The following is a 12,019-nucleotide window of genomic DNA, read 5'->3' as shown; positions in this document are numbered from 1 at the left end:
AAGAAGCGCTTCCAGTACAAGGCCAAGAAGCGGGAGAAGGCCTTTCTGGCGCAGCTCAGCGACCTCGACAAGAGCTCCGACACCGACCGCTCTTCTTCACCGACCTCTGACGACGACGACAAGAAGAAGAAGAAGCGGGACAAGGAAGCCACCGGCTTCATCGGCCTGTGCTTGGCGGCCGGTCGGCGCAAGGGTTTCTGCACCATGGCCGGCGAAGCCGATGGTGCTCATGTGTCTTCGGGTGGACATGCTACACCGACGCACGTCGACTATTCTCCTGGATCCGAGAGCGATTCAGAGGTAAACTCCACAATCGACCTGCTTGATATGGCGGTTAGGGAGTTATATGCCACTCTCGACAACTAGAAGAGGCTGCTTAAGGAAGCAGCTAGAGAGCGTAGAAAGCTTAGGGCTGAGCTGGCTTGTGCTAGGGAAAAATCTAGTGAGGATGAGTGCGTTGGCTGCATATCTCACATGAACGATCTTGTTGCTCTCCGTGCCAAGCATGATGAGAACATTGCGAACTTAGATGTTGCTAAGACTTCACTTTCTGATGTGTCTCATGAGCTCGCTAAGGCCAAGCATGAACTAGAACTGGTTAAGGACGCTCCAATTGTTAGCGATGTGCTTGAATGTGATGAGTGTCCTATCTTTAAGTCCGATCTAGCTTTGTTGCAGTCTAAGTTTGCTACTGTTGTGTGCGAGCTAGAGGAGATGAAGTCTAGGCCAGTTTTGCTTGGTGCTTGTAAGCTTTGTCCCACGCTTAGGTCGGAGCTAGATGAGAAGAACGCCTTAATTAAGTCTTTGGGGAAGACTAAGGTCGTGGAGTCTAGCCCACCTATTGACTGCTCTGTTTGCCCTGGTTTGATCTCTGATTTGGATAATCTTGCGGTAGAGAAAGCCAACTTGGAGAATGAGAATAACTATCTTAGGGCGATTCTTAGTTGGGTTTCTGCTAGTGAGCCGCAGTTGGGCATGATAATTAAGCAGTTCAAGCATGGTGATGGCTTTGGGGTCGGTAACACCTACACGAAGTCAGACTTTGACAGGTTTTATGATAAGATCGGCAAGGCTGTTGGAGGTTCTAGTGCTCTAAACACTGCCAGTACGAGCACGCAACCTTGGCTTGTTGACCCCGTGGATGGTCTGCTGAAAGAACCACCAAAAGCACCTCCACAGAAGCAGGTTTGGGTTCCAAAGCCCAATGAGCTAAGGAATCCCCTCGACACGCTCCCTGCTGCCGTAGCTCAGGTTGCCTAGAAGAAGAGGGCTGCTCCTCCCCATCCGCAGGCTAGGCCTCCACCTCCCAAGAGAGAGGTGAGGTACCACTGCGAGTTCTGTGACAGAGAAGGTCACCTGGAGGAGTTTTGCTTCAGAAGGAAGCGAGCTGTGAGGCGTGAGCAGGAGAGACGGAACACGGACATGTACTCTGCTCGGGTGCATGGTCCTCCTCGGCGTGATGGTAGGCAAGATGCTAGGGCGCGCCGTGTAGGTGGAGGTCAGGGAGACGGTGGTGCTTACCGTGCTCCAGCGGGTGGTCGCTATACCGGTCGTGCTCCTGGTCGTTTTCAGTATGGCTATGGACCACGGGACCGAGGCTTTGGAGGAGGTTTCGAAGCACCACGCTTTCCTCGTGGTGGTGTTCGTCAGTCACGGGGTAGACGGGACGAGGGACACGCTTTTGATCTTGCTAACCCTTCTGTAGAGCAAATGGCTCGACACTGGTTTGCTTCTCACTTTGCTAACCCTAGTGTTGAGACATTTGCTCACCCTTTGTCTCACTACTGATGTGCAGGTTGGAGGCTTGGAGAACAGGTAGATCATGGACTCCAGTTGTTCACGCCACATGACCAGAAATGACAAATGGTTCACCAGCCTCACCCCGATGCGCTCAAAGGAGTACATTGTGTTCGGGGATAATGGAAGAGGAAAGGTACGTGGACTTGGCGCTGTTCCAGTTTCTGATCACTTTACCCTGAGAGAGGTTGCTTTGGTTTCGAACCTTGGGTTCAATTTGCTCTCTGCTTCGCAACTTCTTGATGAGGGGTTTGAGGTTCGCTTCAAGGAGGGCTGTTCGCGTGTTTTGGATTCCAGAGGAGATTTGGTTTTCCAGATTACACCTCGCAATCGGGTTTTCTTGGTTGACTTCTCTGGAACTCCTCTTGGCCCTTCTCGTTGCTTGTTGGCTGGTCCTTCTTCTAATTTGTGGAAGTGGCATAGGAGACTTGGACATTTGAGCTTTGATCTGTTGTCGAGACTTAGCTCACTTGGCCTAATCCGAGGATTGCCCAAATTAAAGTTTGAAAAGGATCTTGTTTGCCATCCGTGTCGCCACGGGAAGATGATTGCCGCTTCTCATCCGCCTGTTAATCAGGTGATGACCGCTCACCCTGGAGAGTTGCTACACATGGACACAGTAGGTCCTTCTCGGGTGATGTCAGTTGGTGGGAAGTGGTATGTTCTTGTGATCATGGACGATTTTTCTCGCTATTCTTGGGTCTTTTTCATGAGAACCAAGGATGAGGCTTTCGAGTTTGTTCGAGACTTGATCTTGAGGTTGAAAAATGAGCTTCCCCAAGCCATGCGAGCGATTCGCAGTGATAATGGCATAGAATTCAAAAATGCTCGTTTTGACGCCTTTTACAATGATCAAGGGCTTGAACACCAGTATTCTTCTCCCTACACTCCACAGTAGAATGGAGTTGTAGAGCGGAAGAATCGGACGCTGGTTGAGATGGCGAGGACGATGCTCGATGAGTATAGGACTCCTCGCAAATACTGGGCTGAGGCGGTTAACACCGCTTGTTACGTGTCCAATCGTATTTTCTTCCGAGCTTTCATGCACAGGACCTCTTATGAGTTGCGATTTAGACGCTAGCCCCGTGTTGACCATCTCAGAGTTTTCGGTTGTCGGTGCTTTGTGCTGAAAGAAGGAAATCTTGATAAGTTTGAGTCTCGCTCGTCTGACGACATTTTTCTCGATTATGCTTCTCACTCCAGAGCTTACCGTGTGCTGATTATTGATACTAACATCGTCAGAGAGACTTGTGAAGTCACTTTCGACGAGACTGCACCGTGCAATGCTTTTGTCTTTGAAGTTGTAGGAGATGATGAGCTCGGCACCTCCATCTTTGAAGATGAGGAGGAAGAAGCTGCGGAGGATGAGGCTGAGGCTACCACGATGATGACGGCCCCGATCCGACTACGTCTACTTCACGGGGGCCAATCGAGCAGGTGACTCAGGCTTCACCAGCTGCACCTGAGGAGACACCAGATTTGGTTGAGGAGGAGGCGACTTCGACAAGGGAAGCACCGCGACACATTCAGCGTCGTCATCCACCTCAACAGATGCTAGGTGACCTCAATGAGCGAGTCACACGGTCCAAGGTAACAAGTATCGCTGGCTTCGCTCATTCAGCGTTTGTTGCCTCTTTTGAGCCCAAGGATATTGGACACATTCTTTCTGATTCTAATTGGGTCAATGCCATGCATGAGGAACTCGAAAATTTTGAAAGAAACCAAGTTTGGGTTTTAGTCGAGCCTCCACCTGCTTGTAATCCTATCGGAACGAAGTGGGTTTTCAAAAACAAGCAGTGTGAGGATGGGTTGGTTGTTCGAAACAAGGCTCGTCTTGTTGCCCAGGGGTTTTGCCAAAAAGAAGGGATTGATTTTGAGGAAACTTTTGCCCCAGTTGCTCGTTTGGAAGCTATTCGGATCTTTCTTGCATTTGCTGCTTCCAAGGGTTTTAAAGTTTTCCAAATGGACGTTAAATCTGCCTTCTTAAATGGTTTTATCGAAGAAGATGTTTATGTGAAACAACCCCCTAGTTTCGAACATCTCAAGTTTCCAAACCGTGTTTATAAACTTCAGAAAGCACTTTATGGTTTGAAACAGGCACCTAGAGCTTGGTATGATAGACTGAAAACATTTTTGCTGGCTCAGGGTTTTAAAACGGGATGTGTGGATAAAACTTTGTTTCTCATGCGGTCTGGCACTGATTTTCTATTAGTTCAGATATACGTGGATGATATTATCTTTGGTGGCTCTTCTCACGCTCTTGTTTCCAAGTTTTCTGAGCAGATGTCCAGGGAGTTCGAGATGAGCATGATGGGTGAGTTGCAGTTCTTCCTCGGGCTGCAAATCAAGCAAACTCCTCAGGGCATGTTCGTCCATCAAGCCAAGTACACCAGGGACTTGCTGCGGAAGTTCGACATGAGTGACTTGTCACCTCATCCGACTCCGATCAGCACTTCGACGGCGCATGATGAAGACTTGGACGGTGAGGCGGTGGACCAGAAGGAGTACAGGAGCATGATCGGCTCCCTCCTGTACCTGACGGCGACGCGGCCAGACATTCAGTTCGGCGTCGGCCTCTGTGCGCGGTACCAGGCTTCTCCGCGCACCTCCCATAGGCAGGTGGTGAAACGCATCTTCAGGTATCTGAAATTCACCCCTGAATTTGGTCTTTGGTACTCCGCGGATTCCTCTCTGGTTTTGGTGGGCTTTTCTGATGCCGATTTCGGTGGGTGTCGGTTGGATCGCAAGTCAACATCCGGCACTTGTCAATTTCTCGGTACATCTTTGGTGTCCTGGTCCTCTCACAAGCAGGCTAGCGTAGAGCTTTCTTCCACATAAGCTGAGTATGTTGCCGCTGCTAGCTGCTGCTCCCAGATACTTTGGATGAAACAAACCTTGCAGGATTATGGTTTGAGTTTCGGTAGGGTTCCCATCTTTGTAGACAACATGTCAGCCATTAGCATTGCAAAGAACCTTGTCCTACACTCCAGAACCAAGCACATAGATATCAGATTCCATTTCCTGCGAGATAATCATGAGAGAGGACACATAGACCTGATCCATGTCCCTTCAGAGAGGCAAACCATAGATATCCTCACTAAACCGCTAGAGCAGGACACTTTTGTTCGCTTGCGAGGGGAGCTTGGGGTTTGTTACCCATTTTGATCGCTGACTTTACTTTGGTTAGCTTTGTAGGTCTTGTTTGTTCTTCTCTTAGTTTTCTAGGTTTGGTAGTTGCACTGTGCATATGCATGGTACATGTTTGCATTTTGCATTGTCTCACTTGCACTAGCATTCTTGTATATATTGCTATGATCTTCTAGTGCCTGCTAGTGTGAGTTGATAAATTTGATCATGTATAGCTTGCTCCACTGTGTATATGACATCATCTGAGTTAAGCTATTTTGATTTGAAAATCTAAAAACATGATCACCCTGTCTTGGCTACTAGAATGTTAGGGCGTGTTGATATGTTTTGCTATCTTATTCTTGCTAGTGTAGCCTTTCGTTCAGCAATTCATACTTGAAATGATCTAAATTTGATAAAATTGCTTGAACTGTTCTTGAAATGGATTGAAAAGATCCAGGTGGGATTGCTTGTCGCACTGATCGAGCTTTCGGGACGGCTCACTTTGCACTCGTGAGAACCCGAGCAAGGCTGTGCATGACTGAAACGAGTGTCTTAAGCTTCTGATTGTCTTTGGCATAGGCTTGGCCTCGTTGCTAAGTAAAGCATGACAAGCTTTCAACCCCTGGCATTAAGAATTGCTTGATATAATTTGATTGAAAAATGAATATTTGCAACATGCTTTGGCTGTTTTGGCTCACCTGCATGAGTATGATTAGCACTGCTTTCCTTTCCCTACTTGTTAGTGCTAGATCATGGGTGATGCTTTTATTTCTCCTAAACTGAACTTGCCTAGCTCTAGACTGATTTGATATACCCTGTTGAGCTAGATGCAGGTCTTGTTTATGGATGCACACGTGCTTGTGACTAGATGTTGCTCATATCCTTGTATCCCTGAATGCTTTCACTTACACCTCCTGCATTGCATTCATTACATAGCATCTGTTCAGGGGGAGTCACAGCTTCAGGGGGAGCTTGATGTGTGCATGTGCCAACAAGGGGGAGAAGGTTTTGGGGAGAGAAGTGATCGAACAAAGGGGTGTTTGATTTTTGAACTTGTTGTCAACAGGGCTTTGAGAGTGCATCATTTTGTGAGCGTTGCACTTGTGAGAGGGAAAAGCTTTTCTTGGGGAGTGTCTGCTTTGTTTTTGGCTACTGGTTTTCCTCGTTTTCCCTCCACTTCCAGCATGACTGCGTCGAGCGTTACCTCTGTCTTTGAGGAGTCATGTTTTGGCTTTTGATCGATTGCGTCGAGCCGTTGCCCTTGTCTTAGGGAATTGATATGTGCTTGAGTAAGTGATTATTCTTGCCTTTCTGAGCTTTTTGTCACTTGCTTGAGTTCTTCACTTTCTTGTTTCTATTTTATCACTTCTCTATTTTCAGGTGGTGTGTGATCTCATAACTTTTTTCATAAAGATGTTAGAAACCTTTCTATAAAATAGATATTTTGTGCCTAATCTTGCTATTACTAATTGGAGACTCCTTATTAATCCTTACAAAATGCGCTAAATAAAAGATAAAATTATAAAAATTCTATCCTATCATCGATTGCATATTGAAATATGAATAGCCATTAGATCTGTTTTATATACAACTAACATTCCGTCATCCATCATATAGCTCTAATAATAGATCTGCTTTCTAGAAAAAAATAAATTCTAAAAATTCTCACAAAAATGAGAAACATCCAATCATCCATCATATAGCTCTAATAATAGTAGTCATTAGATCTATTATAGTTTCTAAAAAATTATCCACCATGACATTATGAAAGATGAAATAAAACAATCCCCTAGATTTGTATAAAAATTGCCCATCATTCCATTATGAAATATGAATTAAATAACCTCTTAAATTTGCATAAAATTACCCATCATGCCATTATGAAATATGAATTGAAATAACTACTTAAATTTGCATATAAATTACTCAACATGCCATTATAAAAAATGGATTAAAATAAGCCTTAAATCTACATATAAATTACCTAATATTCTATCATAAAATATAAACAAAATAATTTCTAAATTTGCATATACGTTGCCCACAATGACATTACAAAAGATGAATTAAGACAGTCAGCTCTAATATTATTATGGATTAAATCTATATCTTTTAAAACTCTAACCCGTGCGAGAGCACGGGTTGATGGACTAGTATACTGTAAATTTTGTTTAGTTGTGGCTTAATCTATTTGTCTTTTTGGTCTTGCAGGCCGTGTAACTTTTATTATACAGCTACTGTCAGTGAAATGTTGTCAAAGATCTGACCTTCTTGATGACAACATGAACTTGGTTTAGGCTTGGGAGGCTTGGGCTGCACCTTAGAAGCTTGGGAAGCCAACCTGCAACAGAGCCCTCATTTGCTGCCACCTCCACCACTTCAGTTTCCTCTTCTCCATCATCATCACCGTCGTCGTCATCATCATCATGAACGTATTTTGCTCTTTTTCTCTTATTTCCCTTCAAATAAGCTGCAAACTCTCACCTCATTTCTGACCAATGCTCACATAACTTTGCATCTCCAAATCCACCTGCCAAATGTTGTTTGAATCTTTTTATTCCTCCACTGAACTCCTTCCCACATAAGATGCAGGCCACCTTATCTTTGTTCTGAAGGTCTGGCCAGTAACCATACTTCCACCCAGGATCATTTGATTTTGCCTTCCTAGCTGGATCGGTCTTTGGATCATAGTCAGCAGCAGCAGACACTGGGCTTGCCATTGGTCTGTTAGGAAAACAACAGAAAATAGTTCATGTGCTGTTACAGCAGTAGGGTAGCAACCACCATTAAAACAAAACTACTATAGTATGCTACCCAACAGAGTACGAGACTAGCAGGGCAATTAGCATCGAAAGCAGAGCAATTAGCATCGAAAGCAGAGCATTTGACATGTAATATATTCACGTGCCAGATTACCAAAGCAATTAGCATATAAACAAGCAGGACCTACCCATGTGATGTGCACTTGTGCATCATGTGCTCTGTTTTTCATACAAACAAGAGGGACAGCTGGCGGCAATCTCTAGCAAAGGATAACTTAGGGGGTGTTTAGTTCCCAAACGTGAAAATTTTTGGGTGTCACGTCAATGTTTGACCAGATGTCGGGAGGATTTTTCGAGCACTAATTAAAAAACTAATTTCAGAACTCACTTGGAAACCGCGAGACGAATCTTTTGAGGCCTTTGACCGCATCATTAGCACATGTGGGTTACTGTAGCACTTATGGCTAATCATGCACTAATTAGGCTCAAAAGATTCGTCTCGTCGTGTACATCCAAACTGTGTAATTAGTTTTGTTATTTAATTACATTTAGTGCTTCATACATGTGTTCAAAGGGGAGGTGAAAATTTTTGGTAACTAAACGGGCTCTTAAAAACAGAGACAAAGGAAGGGGACAAAGCGAGAGGAAGAGAGACACATACCTTGCTGGTTCTGGTTGCTCCTTGTCGTGGTGGGGAAGAGAGGCAACTGCGCGCCTGGTGGAGAAGAGAGGCAACCGCGCGTCTGGTGGGGAAGGCAAGTCGGAGCCGCACCTCAGGGCCGCGGGGTGTGCGTGCCTGACGCCGCGCTGCGCAGCACAGGAGCCGTCCGCACTCGAGCTCGCGCCGCGCAGGAGCCACCCGCACTCGAGCTCGCGCCGCTCAGGAGCCGCCCGCACTCGAGCTCGCGCCTCGCCGGAGTCGTGCACACTGGAGCAGATCTGGCCGGCAGGGACTGGCCGGTGGGAAATCTCAGGGAAGCAGAGGCACAGAGCACAAGCTTGGCGGCGGCGGCGGAAGGTCTATCTATCCATCTCTCTCTTCCTTTATATCTCGCGCGGGGCGGCAGAAGGCGGGAGTTCCGCGCGGGAGCGATTTCCTTCCCGCGCATGTGGTTTCATTGCGCCGCGCGCGCCGGTTTTCACCGGAAGGCGGCCGCCAAACCAAACTTGGAGACGCCCTGACGCCAAACTCGCCAAGGCGGATGCATAACTCGGCAAGGCGGACGCGGCACGTGATATCGTCTAGGCGAGGCCGCCGCCTAGAAAATTTGGACGCCTAGGCGACGCCTTGAAACAATGATTTTGTGCATCTGCATGGAGCAAATGTTGCTGTAAATATGGGATACAAAACAAATTGATCAAAACTTAGCGTTCTCTTAGTTCTGACTGCCTTCATAAAAGGACTTTCAAGTAGCTTGTTGGAACTACTTTTCTGATTTGCAACAGAACATAACGAGTGTTAGTGTTTGAGATCTATCATGGACATGTGCAACCCCTTGATGTCTTTGTTCTATTTTGCATTTTTTCTGAACTGTCATGTACTCTTGATGAACCTTATACTTTAGTTTTTTTCCTTTTGATTTCTTTTATTAATCTAGCCTTGATTTAAGGTACTCAAGTGCGTCTGCTGAATTCCTTTATAAAAGATATTTCTTCTGAGAGTATATGTCGTCACCACATGCAGGGTTCCAAAGCATGCGTGTCTGAGGCTAGTCAAAAGCGCAAGCGTGGCTCCTTGTCACATGTAAGTATACCATTTACAAGTTGCACTGCTACCGTGATCTATGACTACTTTTCAATTAGTAGCATTGTTCATTTGCTATCCGTATACATAGTCCATGGATGATGTGGTTTAATAAGGTTGATGGGATTTAATTGATTTTTGAATGAGTCGTAAGTGCTCATAAAGGGATCATCACCATACTCACAAGAGATTAGAAAAGTGTGGGGGATAGGCCTACAGGGTACCCCGAGTGGTGGAGAAGCGGGCGTTTGACAAGCGGTCGGAAATAGGAGTCGAGTTGTAATCCAACCAGGGTGCGCCTGGTCGAGTAAAGAACCGTCGGCAGCTGGGGTCGGGGAGTTCTAATAGGAATAGGACCTGAACCGACTCGGAGCCGGTCGGCTGGTAATCCTGCTGCCCAGGGTTGTATAACTGGTTGGTAGGGACCCCCATAGATCATCGAATCTTTAGAAGAAACTTGTATATGCTGGGTACGTGAATCTAGAGAGATGCTCTCGGTAGATGTTCCGTGATCAATATACGCAAACCACCATATATGACGTAAGGTATTACGCGATTTAGCGGCCCGAATCTGTCTAAACTGTGTGTTCTCTGTGTTCTGTATACCATCAAACACCTACCGGCAACCACCCCGTACGATAAACTCGGCCAGTAACATACTCCGGTTGGACTGCTAGCGCATAACACCGACAGTTGGCACGCCAAGTAGGGGTCTGGCGTCCGATATCTGAGGAAAGTTTGATGTCAGTCAAGTTTTTTTTTGTCAAGTTCGGTTTCGTTCCTGGAGAAATTTTCAAATTCGGCTCCATGAGTTTTGTGGCAGAATCTGAGGTGGAACTTCGTCAAGTATCTGAGTTATGGCAAGAAGACTCCGAGGGGCACTCAGGGGTTTGGCATCTCCTCATCCGAGTGGTTTCCCGCTCGAAATTGACAGTTTAGCGGCATTGGTTGGCAAGCATGTTCACCTTTGGATGGGAGAAGCTAATGAAGAATCTAAAGAGGGTGGTGAAGAGCATGTATTGCCATATACTCAACGTCACCAAAGTCAGTTAGTAGCGGTATAGGAGGTTTTTTACCTTTGAAGTTCTTGTTATTAATGGAGAATTAGAGGATCTAGACGTATCAGATAATGAACTGCCGAGGCCTAGGGAGTTAGCTCGTGCTTTGCAACGCCGTGAAGAACGCAATCATGATCGCGGCATTCGCTGGGTGGCAAGAGGAATCCGAGTAGTTTCCGAAGATGAAGCCTCAAGGGATAGAGAAATGCTGGAGGAAAGGGAGACTCGTATAAGGAAAAATTTCACCAGGCAGGCTCAAAGGAGGATTAATGCCAATTTGCAAAGGAATCTTGATGAGGAATTTGAATGAGTCTAGAATAGGGAAGTATTCGATACCCCTGCCCTACATGGCAGCTATTAATGCAATAGCACGAGATCTCCCGCCTTCAACACAAACAGAGCGCCTCAAAGTGATAGCTCAAAATGCTGCAGTCAATGTCAATCATTTTTTTGCAGCACCAACAGCGTCTCAGGGTACGAGCTCGAACCGACAGCAAGGTCAGGAGAATCCACGGGATCATGTTCCTGCCGCAAATGATGCGTGCCACTTCATTGAAAATCGACGTGCGTGAAGAGATAGGGCTGAATTGCTGCGACGCCGTTAGTATATTGAACAACATGGTGTACCAGGACAGCAGGCTGGTCCAGCAAGGTCCATGGTGGTCTCTTCGGTAGGGAACTGTAACGAAGGCAATCAGCCACCACAACAGCCACAAACAGTCAGGGATGGAGGTAATCAACCGCAACAACCACAGCAGGTCAGAGGAAGGGTGAATCCACCGCCTGCGGCGAAGGAGATGGTATTTGACGGATTCATAGCATTTACAAATCGTCTACGAGCGGAGTGGCCACCAACCTTCAAGATCGTTAATGTGGACAAGTACGAGCCTAAGGTTGACCCAAAAAGTTGGTTACAAATTTATTCCACGGCTGTCCGAGCGGGTGGTGGGTGTCGAGACATCCTGGCAGCGTACTTACAAATAATGCTTGGCGAGTCAGCCTTGACCTGGCTTCAAAATCAACCACCTAATTCAATCGACACGTGAGAGCAGTTGTGTGAGAGGCTTATCAGCAATTTTCAAGCTTCGTTCCGACGACCAGCTACTCAATGGGATCTGTGTGGGGTAGTTCAAGCGCATAACGAAAGCATGCGAGATTTCATTCAAAGATTTACATAGATGCATAACAGAATACCAGGAATTGATGATGCCACTGTCATGTATCACTTTGTGCATAATGTGAGCATCAGGAGCTTTTCAAAAGTTTACAGAAGAAACCTCCTATATCTGTAGAAGCAATGTTTGACAAAGTAAACCGACATACTAGCGCGGCCGTGAAGGATGTATTCGGTCCAACCCGACTGGTAGCGGAAAGGCAGTAGCCTCAGCATTGGGAGGACAGGAGGGAAGGTCAAGATTACGCACAAAGGCGATGGGACAATCGAGGAAACCGACCGGATAATCGTTGGAATGACAATCGTAAACACAAGATCGATGAAACAGTAGCAGCCTTGGAGTCTAGCCGATGAT

This window comes from Panicum virgatum, chromosome 9N (assembly GCF_016808335.1).
Source record: "Panicum virgatum strain AP13 chromosome 9N, P.virgatum_v5, whole genome shotgun sequence".
NCBI classification, from domain to species: domain Eukaryota; kingdom Viridiplantae; phylum Streptophyta; class Magnoliopsida; order Poales; family Poaceae; genus Panicum; species Panicum virgatum.
Note: the sequence above shows the minus strand (reverse complement) of the source record.